Consider the following 10854-nt stretch of genomic DNA (forward strand, 5'->3'; position numbering starts at 1 on the left):
AGTCAGCTACATAGATTATACAAAGAAATTGGGAATTTGGATGAATCTTTAACTTACATTTTGTCTTTTTTGAGAGACTCAACTGTTCTTATCTAGGTGGTTTGATGTTTTGTTGACATTCATTCCTGCAACATTCCTGTGAATTAGGGAAGTGGAAAAAATTTTCTCCCATTTCCATAACACAATGTCCTATGATGAACTCCTCTGTGAATTTCCACATCTGCCTTATATGCTTCCTCTGGGCATTAACTTCCTAAAAGTTTAAATATCAGTCAGCTGTGCACCCTGCCCGCCAACTGCATCATGGACAGATCACTTTTCATGAAACTTAGTTTTGGCATCAGGTCATTTTTAACATATTTTTATGATTATTGCTGGCACATAGTATAGAACTGTGCGTTTACCTCTTATGAAAGCTGGAATAATGTAAATGCCTTACACTTGTAAGACTGAAGGGAAGGTTAAATAGGAATTATAGAAAACACTGAAGTTCCTGGCACACATTAACTGTTTCCTGTAAATATTGACCAAAAACTGATGCTAACTGCCTGAGTTGGCTGCGATTTTAAATATGTTAATTGGCTTTTAATTGTAAATATATTTTTACATTATGAAAAAAAGAAAATTCTTCATATAACATATAGAAAGCACATCACAACAGAATGTGAAGATTCTCTCCTTTTTTTTTTTTTAAAGATTTTATTTATTTATTAGAGAGAGAAAGATCGTAAGCCCAGGGAAGAACAAAAGAGGGAGAGAAAGGGAGGGGAAAGAATCTCAATCAGACTCTGAGCTGAGCATGGAGCCCAAGGCAGGGCTTAATCTCACAACCCAGAGCTCATGACCTGAGCCAAAACCAAGAGTTGGACGCTTAACTAACTGAGCCACCGAGATGCCCCAAGGATTCCTCTTTTCTTGATATTACATTGTATCCTTATTTATTCTCTTTCTTCATTTTACATGGTTGAGGATGCTACTTCCCAGAATTCCAACTGAAATAAGTCAATAGTGGACTTTGAGAGTACAGGACAATTAAATATATAAATACACATGTTCTATTGTTTCTTTGGGCACAGTTTTCTGGAAGCACTATAGAGCACCATGCAGGAAGACGTGGTCTTGTCTTCATCCCAGCTCTGCTCTGAGTCTCTGAGTCAATCACTTATCAGACTGGAATCTCAAGTTCTTCGTCTGTAAAGGGGAAACAACAAAACACGTACTTGTGTAAACCTCATAGGGTTGCTATAATGCCCAAATGAGATAATGTCAGTGAAAATTCTCTGGAAATTGGAAGGCATTACACAAGTAAAAGGTATTAAAATTGCCAAGGGACTGTTCAGATTTTCCTAACCATTTCAAAACTAAAATAATCACTGTGGGTGGAGACCCATACATGGATTCTTCCTAAAAAGAATAGCGGAAAACAAGCAGTTGTTTTCTGGAATTTTCCACATTTAATGACAATAGTTACTATACTATCATTTGAAATTCTAAAAGATAAGTTATTGGTTTCTTCACACATTTAGTAATTTTAATCTTTTCTATGTATGAGATTCCTTATTCAGTGCCTTTAACAACTTGTTATTATTATTATTATTTTAAATTTCTTTTCAGTGTTTCAGAATTCATTGTTTATGCACCACACCCAGTGCTCTTTTAAAAATATTTTATTCATTTATTTGACAGAGAGAGATCACAAGTAGGCAGAGGCAGGCAGAGAGAGAGGGGGAAGCAGGCTCCCCACTGAGCAGAGAGCCCAATGCAGGACTCCATCCCAGGATCCTGAGATCATGACCTGGGCTGAAGGCAGAGGCTTAACCCACTGAGCAACCCAGGAGCCCTTTTTTTAGCCAGAAACTTGAATCATATTACTCTGGGGGAAAGTGGGATATATGTCCATGGACTAAAACTGTTTTGTAATCATAACTAAATCTGGAATGCAAAGGTACATGACAGATTTCAGTTTAAACTGCCCAGTATCTAACATTGGAAGGAAAATGTTCACTTGAAATCAAGAAACTTGGCAGTATGTCAATAGGATATAAAACTTGATCTCTGACAAAAGAATGCGTAGGATATTAGATAACATAGGTGACAACATTAGGATTAGTAAATGACATTGAATTTTCATATCGCAAAACACTTTAATGTGGTTTTAGAGACACAAATGTCATTCGTTTACACATGTTAGAAATAATGTACACCTACAGTATCATGTGTTCATTCAATAGATATTTTTCTCATATGCTGTATATCAGGCACTGTATAAGTCATAGGATACAGACGTAAATATGTAGTCTCTTTCCTCTATATTGATGGATTAAACCAAGGTTAATTCTTGGAGTATTTTTAAAAAACCTGTACTCCAGTCCTAAAGATTCAGATTTAGAAACCCTGTAGTGGGATCTGAACAAGCAGATTAAGAAACACCATCATCAGTAACAAAAACAACTCCCCTGGGGTTTTGATGTGTCACTCTCGTTAATAACCACCATTCAGCATGCGAATAGGTGGGGACAGACACAGCAAGGTAAGAACAATTTCTGAGGGGGCACCTGGGTGGTTCAGTGGGTTAAAGCCTCTGCCTTTGGCTCAGGTCATGATTCCAGGGTCCTGGGATCGAGCCCCACATCGGGCTCTCTGCTAGGCTCCTCTCTCTGCCTCCTTGTGATCTTTCTGTCAAATAAATAAATAAAATCTTAAAAAAACAGCAACAACAATTTCTGAGTCGTGAACAGGATATTATGGAATCCCAAAGTAGGGACACTGAATCTGTTCTCAGAGGGGGTTGGATAGGGAAGTATTTCTGGAGAAGGTGATATCTAATCTCAAATATTTTGTGTTATTTTTCTAATTACAAACAATGTAGGAAACCAATGAAGAGCACACACATAAAAAACAAAAAAAATTACCCTTTAATATCTGACTTTGATGGTCTTAAATTTTGCTATAACGTGTACTGAGTAGGTTTTTTTTCCTTAACTATTCAGTTTTGCATATTCTAGATTTTTGGATTTAAGGTCTTTAATCAGTTCTGAAATACAGGGAAATATATCATCATTACCTATGAATTTTTCTCTCATCCTTTTCTTTGTCATTTTCTGGGATTTCTGTTGTGTATATGTCGGTATTTTATTCTGTTCTCCCTATCTCTTAATTTCCTCTCTTTATACCTTTTTTGTTTTTATAGATTCTGCAGTTTATTTCGTCTATTTTGTTTTTTGACTGTTATATTTTCAGTATCCAGTATTTCTATTTGATTATTCTTTTTGACTTCTGGTGCCTGTTTCATATAATCTATAACCTGAACTATTTCTTTGAGAATTTTATTCTTGTTTTTTGTCCTACTTCATGTTATAAAGCTTTTCTTTGTAATGAATGTCCTTTGTATTATTTATCTATTGCTACACAACAAATTTATGACAAATTATCTTAAAACTTAATGACTTTAGAAAACAGTAATTCTTTTTTTTTTTTTTTTTTGCCATTCATGGTTTCTGTGGTTCTGAAATTCAGACAGTGTACAGTAGGGGTAGTTTGTTTCTGTTCCACAGTCTGGGGCCTCAGCTGGAAGACTTAAAGGCTGGGGACTGGAATGATAGGAATTACATTTTCTCACATTTCTAGTAGTGGATGCAGGTGTTGGCTGGAGGCTGGCTGGGGCTGTCTACATGAAAACCCAGATGTGACTTCTCTGTTTGGCTTAAGTTTCCTCACAACATGGTGTCTGGATTCCAAAAGAGAAAGAGAGAGAGGGAAAAAGAAGAATCAGGCAGAGTTGTAATATTTTTTTGGTCTAGCCTTGGAAGTCATATAGATCACTTTTTTCTTATTCCACTCTTTGAAGCAGGCATGAATCTCTGTCCAAATTCTAGAGGTAAAAACATAGATCATAAATCTTGATGAAGGGAGTGTAAGTTACACTGTAAGAAGAGCATGTTAGAATGAATGAACATGTAGGTGTGGGCATCTTTGTAAAGTATAATTTCTCATATAATCTTAATCATCTAGTTGTTCTTGTCCATGAGCTCAGTTTCATTTGGGGCTCTAACTATACTATTTGTAATTTGCAAGAAGGTGTGGGTGTGATGAGCCAGAGCACTACCTTTGTAGACCAAGAATCTAAGATAGGCTTCGCTTTCTCATCCAGATGGAAGATTCCAGAAATACTTCTTTATTTCTCTGTGAGATGTTCTTACAGGTTAGTTGTTTGTACCTGAGCTCTCCCCTTTCATTCTTATATATGTCTTAATTAATTTTTTTAGAGGAATTCAGTAACTCAAGCTAGTTTATCATCTGTCAGGAGCCAGAAGTTTTTTAATATCCTTCTTTACCTAGTAGTCTATAATTAAAGCCTTGATTTCTCCTTTGCTCTAGGAACTATTTAGAACAGTGTGGTTTTGTTTTCTTACATTTCTGTTTGGTTGGGTTTTTAAATTTATTCTTTAAAAAATTTTCCATCTTTATTGCATCATGGTCAAAGTGACATATTATTTCTACTTTTTTGGAATTTGAAGTTAAATATACATTTTTTGTTACTGCTTAAAGAAATCTTGAAGAGAAAGTATTACTTTTGGGGGAAGGGGGAAGCTGGTTTTCTTTCTTTTTTTTTTTTTTCTTGCTTGGATTCCTTTTAGAATTCTCTTTTTATCTTTGAAATTCAGAAAATGTTCAAGCCATTTCCAGATGATGGCCTCTTTTCATTATTACGATGTTACAAAGCAAACCATTTTAATTTGCAAGTTCAGGTTTACATATACCTCAGGATTTTTTCCTATATTGTATCTATAATTATTCCTGGGGTTTCAAATCTTCCTTAAAAGGGCTTTTCCATCTATTTTTAAATCTCAAGATTATTAAGCTATTTTGAATGCATTTAGATCTTTAGTCTTATCTGGAGTGGTTTTTTTAATTAATGTAAAGTAAGTAGCTACTAATTATTTAATTTTCTTTCAGAATTTATATATAGTTCAAATAGCAGTGATTTAAAATGACACATTTTATGATTTTAAAATTCCCACATATGTTTAGAAATACTTCTGTGCTAGCATATTGTGCATTGATCTATTTTTCTATTTCTTTTGATATCTCCAGTGCTGTTTTAATTATAAAAGCTTTACATGTATTTTCATACTATTTCAGGGCACATTACCTACCTCCCCCTCCCCCACTTTTGGTGTTTTTCAGATTTTCGTATGTATGTTTTCCAAATGGACTTTTGAAATTCATCTAATAATTTTGATGTTTATTACTTGTGTATTACTACCAATTAGTACTCTAGGAAAGAAATGTTCTACATTGCATTGTCCAATATGATAGTCACCAGCCACATGTGACAATTGAGCACTTGAGATTTGGCTAATGCAACTGAGAAACTTAGTTTTTTTCATTTCTGAGTATTTCTTTATTAGAAAAGAAATTAACCATTCACACTAGAGACTACAGAAGGAAATTAACTTAATATGGAAATTCTAGAACAAACTTTACATAAAGTTTGTTTATAAAGTACTTTTTCTACTTTTCATAAAGTAGAAAGAAAAAAGAGAGAAAATCATTTAGGACTGTGTTTCTCAAATTCAGCCACTTTCACAGACATATTCTTAGGAGAGGGGTTTGCAAATTTTCTCTGATAATATTTTAAATTTTATTTCTCTTTATAATATAAACAAGTTAATACTCATCCAGGATTATGTGGACAACCATCTTACATAGCAGAGGTGCTACAGCAGCTGTATTTGTACCTCTGATCCCAGTGGCATCCACTAAATGAAGACCAACTGTGCTTAACTTTTCATGTGGTGTTTCTCAGATTGGGTCCTCAAGACTCTTCACAGAGTTGTTGAACATTTCCTATGAGATCTATGAGTTGTCAAGGTTAAGAACTGGTTCAGAGCAGAAATTCTCAAGATGGGATGGGGTGGGATAGGGTGACAACTGGGGAGACAGATGTAGCTTGGAAAAGCACATTCAAAATACCTGTTGTTTTTGTAATGCAAATTCTATAAAGTCAGATTCAATAAAATAGGCATCAGCAGAAAACCAGTTATAGATTCATCCTAGAGGGTGTGGGATAAACTTGGTTGAAAAACACTGGCTTAGAGTCCTAGCATATAGAGAATAGTCAGTAAGAAGCACGTGTCAAAGAGAAAGAACATCCTTTGAGTCACTGAGTGAATCCTAAGCCATAACTTGTCACAGTTTTTTTGAACCCAAAGGGCCAATTGAGATGTACTCAAGATGTCCATCAACCTTCTCAGACCTGTGATTTGGGGCAAGTTGATCCACTTTTAAAATTAAGTCAGAAGAGGGACGCCTGGGTGGATCAGTTGGTTAAGCAGCTGCCTTCAGCTCAGGTCATGATCCCAGCATCCTGGGATCGAGTCCCACATCGGGCTCCTTGTCGGCAGGGAGCCTGCTTCTCCGTCTGCCTCTGCCTATGCTCGCTCACTCTCTCTCCCACTCTCTCTCTGACAAATAAATAAATAAAATTTAAAAAAAATTAAGTCAGAAGAAGGAAAAGCTGTTTTTGCCAAATTGTGTGCCCTGGTTCTCTCACTCTCTCTCTCTCTTTTTTGGTGAACATATTTCAGAATTTTAAGTTAAAAAGTTGTTAGCCCCAGAAACATTCACCAGGAAGTTTGGTCATTTGCAATGCCATCCAGCTCTCAAGGGGGATATCAGCCTGGGGTCTGCTCTGTAATTAGTGTAGAGCTCCAATTTGCTTTAGCTGCTTCAACAGTTCTCTACTCTGATGCATTTCTATCAGACTAGTGCATCCACCTATACAATCTTTAAAGACCCAAGGTACTATTCTGGCTCCCGTGAGCTGTTGCAAATAGTCTTGAATCTTGATTGTGTCACTGGTGGCTATGATACTGACAAGTTCCAAAAACCCTTGTTTGGAGGGCAGTGGCTGAGGAGCTCTTGGATCCTTCTGCAGTAGAGGCAGGTGGGCTTGACAAACACAACCACCTTCTCAGGTTGGATTTTGGTGTCCACAAACTCTTAAGTCCATGCTGATAGATAGGCAGCTCTTGGGGAGGAGTCCTCAATTGGAGGTATTGCTCAGGGTATAAACCCTTGAATTTTTAATTTAATATAATTTAATTATATTTAAATTTAAATAGCCACATATGGTAATGGGTACTGTATTGGACAATGAAACTCTAAGGCCAGAAATAAGTAGGGAGAGAATAGATCATAGATATTCCTATGAGGGGGCCCTTTATTTTTCTTATTTTCTTTTTAATGTGTGCTGAAGTTAAAGTATGCAGGTAAAGTTCTTTATACAGGCTTCTCTTCAGCCTAGATTCATGTCCAGGCACATGGTGTGACTGACCAGCTTTCTTCTTGGTGCTACTAACGATTGCATCAGGGAAGGGACCTACCATATATAGTAATCCTGTATGTCTTGGATTACTCAGTTAGCACAACAGGTCTTCAATGATCTATAATAGCAGAAATAGAGTGGTTCCCCTATCTGCTCTCATCCTCTCAAAATGGGAAGTTAATGAGTTTCTAATGGGAGCTTTGACTCACTTCCCATGTTAATTAACTACTGTCACAGTTTAGGTAGTGAAATCTTAGTTGTTGCTTTCTTATTTTGATTTAGAATTTCTAGCATTCCAGTTCAGGAATCCATAGCTCCTGCTGCCTCAGTAACCATGTTATATTGAATAAGCCAGCCATCTGAATATCTGTCGTGCCGATGCTACATTCTCCTAGCTGCCTAGATCATTGTATTTTGTTTCACAAGCAGAGGGAGCTAACTGGTTGCTACAGAACCTACTGTGGAAGTGGGAGCCTGCTGCCTCACTTCCACCAGGTGAAACAAGTGCAGTTAATGAAGTTGCCTCAGTTTCTGGTGTCATTACAGTCTCAAAGTATAAAAATGCTAACAATAGCCATTTATTTAAATTTATATAATTTAGAATTTATTTTTAAACCACTTTATTGAGGTATGATTAGCACAAAAAAACTGTACATAGTCAATGTATATATTATTTATTTTCTGGAGATAACTTCTTGAGATTAGTTTCTGTTCTTTACAATTAAAAGAGTCTTATCTGAAGCCTTGATAGAAGTTTTCACTAATTTTATATTTTGTTTGGTTCTGTTTGGGAAGAAATGGTGATTAGATACCTTTGCTCATGTCTCCCTTTTTCTTGAAAGTTACCTGAGGGATGTGTGTTTGTATGTGTAGTGTGTATGATAGAAGGGAGAACATTCAGGGGCACCTGGGTGGATCAGGTGGTTAAGCGTCTGCCTTTGGCTCAGGCAGTGATCTCATGGACTTGGGATCAAGCCCTGCATTGAGCTCCCCACTTAGCTGGGAGTCTGCTACTCCCTCTCCATTTGCCCCTTCTTTTCCCTCTGCTCTTCCCTTTCCTCTTGCCCCTCCCCTCCTCCCCTACTCGTGCATTCTCTCTCTCTCTCTCTCTCTCTCTCTCTCTCAAAACAAATAAAATCTTAAAAAAAAAAAAAAAGGAAGGGAGAATATTAGAATATTCAGGCAGGGAGAACAGTGTAAGGAATGAAAGGCAAGAAAACAAGAAGTAGTACAGTATGGATTAAAGTATGGATTTTTGTTGTTTATGCTGATCTTAAGAGATGCAAAGTCATTTTCCCTCCTTATCCTGCTCATTCATTCATTTATGAATCTATGTATCCATCCAGCAACTGTGTATTCAGTAACTTAATATGTGCCAGGTCCTGTTACAGGCAATCAAGATATATGCATTTGACAGAAGAGACAAAAAGGCCTGCCATCCTAAGGCTTAGGGGAGAGATCATCAGCAATGAGAAAAATAAGTAAATAAATCTTTCAGCATGTTAAAAAGTGAAAAGTGCTGTGGAAAAAAATACTAGATTAAGTAGTCTGGGGGAATTGAGATACTTGAAGGGCGTAGAGAGAGTATTCAAAGAAATGAGACACCATTTTTGCCTTCCTCATCTCATGGAGAAAGCCAACTACTTCTGTTATGGTGTTCATTGGGCAGAAAAAAGGGTCTGAATAACATTTTGTTTCAGGACTGATAAAAGATGCTGTGAGGCGCCTGGAGGATATCCCCATACCTAGGTTTTTCTTTGGGACCTTATTTCTCTTGAGTGAGGCTGGAGTTCTGGAATGAAGAGGAGGAAATGGTCTTCCCAGAATGATGGGAGCTGGATGTGGGAAAGGTTTTGAGAGGATTTCCATTAGTGGCACAGACCGACGCACGTTGTGCTTCAGAGTATTGCCACTCTGGCCTGTGGCTGTCATGAGTGTCTTATGAGCAAGTTGCAGTTAAAGGAGAGGGGCGCATAGTTATGAAGGACATAACCTGAGCAGCATGAGTTTAGTGTCCAGGGGAAGGTGAGGGAGCAGTTGGAAGGCAACCTCATGGAATAAACAGAGTCACAGTGAAAGTGGTGATCTCCGTAAACTAAAGGCCATGACTTCTATTTTTATTTCCTGTGTACCAGAGAAGACTCCAGTTTCTTTTGCAAGTCCAGGGAGATTTGAGAAACTCAAAGAAAGAAACAGTGAATGTTTTATTATCCTCAGAACACGATATGTTTGATTCAAAAATTAATGTTATGTTTTTTGATCTGAGTGTAAAAATCTTCATTCCTGCTACATATCTTAAAGAGTTTTGTCTTTACCCAACAGTCAGTGAAGAGATAATGAAAAAATTTGAAGAAGAGTGACACCACAAATTTGTATTTTAAATAAAGCTTTGTGTTGATGGATTTAAAGGGCATGGACAATAGTTAGAAGCTATCACATGTTTGTTAGTGAGAGTTGATAGAGTCCCCATAGAGTAGAGCCAATAGGGAAACTGAGGAGAAAGTTTGTTTCTCGATTGAGAGCTCAAATTGACACTAGATCTGTGGCCCAAGTAACTGGGTAGATAGGTGTAGTATCATTGACATAAAAAAGACAGAAGGTTGGTTGAATTTATTATATTGTGGTGCCTGTGATATCTCAAGGAGATACTGAGAAGGTGCTGTCTAGGGTTAAGCTGGATACCTGAGGTGATGTTCAGGAAAGGATTCTAAGCTAAAGTCATGATGTAGATTGGTCCAGTTGAGGGTGAAGGGAATTGAAGGCATTGGTAAGTATATTCAGCTCGTCCCCAGGAAGAGGACAGGAAGGGACGTGGCGGGGATGACATGTAGGATATAGTCAAAGCTAAAGAGGCTATATCAAAGAAAGTCTTTCAAATTCTTCATTAACCTAGTATCACCTTGGATATCACAGAGATATATGCTCTTAATGTTTCAGATAATTTTTGTTTTGTTACTTTTAAATAAATATCATGACAGTAAGTGAAAAATTCCTCCAGATACATTTGGCAGAAAAACACCTCCATGAAATAATTCACACACTCTGAAGTATTTGGTGGCTAAATCCATTTGTTAAATGCTGTCTAGTTTATACCCCATTGGAGATTCATGATGGCCATTAACATAAAAGTTTCAAGAAAACCTTCTGCATTAAGAAACCCGTTTAGCCTGGTATTTCTCAAGCTTCCCCTACCATAAAACTTTCCTTTCAAAGTTCAACAGCTATTAATATTCCTCTAGAATGATTATTAGAAAGAACAAATCTAGGAAAAGATGGAAACTAACTCATGTTTATTATCTCACAGTGGAGGTAGGATCAGATATGAAATCATTGGTCCCAAAGAAAATCATTTCAGATTGCTTATAGGGTCCATCTATACTGCCACTACAAAGATGACCGACTAAAAATTACTGCTTAAAATTTTTGGTGTATTTTGTAGCTGCTACCATGGTACTATTTTCTTTACTCTCCTTCTCTTTCTCCTTTCTCTTCCCCTCCTACTTCACTCCTTTGTCTCCTGCTTT

General features: G+C 36.9%; 1 pseudogene across 1 annotated transcript; it reads right to left on the minus strand.

Moving 5' to 3' along the window:
• Positions 1 to 6700: 6700 nt before the first annotated feature.
• On the minus strand, positions 6701 to 9262 carry LOC308340206 (glutaredoxin-1-like; annotated as a pseudogene). Its single transcript has 2 exons — positions 9076 to 9262; positions 6701 to 7004 (listed from the first exon to the last, which is right to left on the minus strand). The product of its transcript is annotated as a glutaredoxin-1-like (transcript).
• Positions 9263 to 10854: the final 1592 nt, after the last annotated feature.

Source organism: Martes martes, assembly GCF_963455335.1.
Source record: "Martes martes genome assembly, chromosome: 3".
Taxonomy (NCBI): Eukaryota; Metazoa; Chordata; class Mammalia; order Carnivora; family Mustelidae; genus Martes; species Martes martes.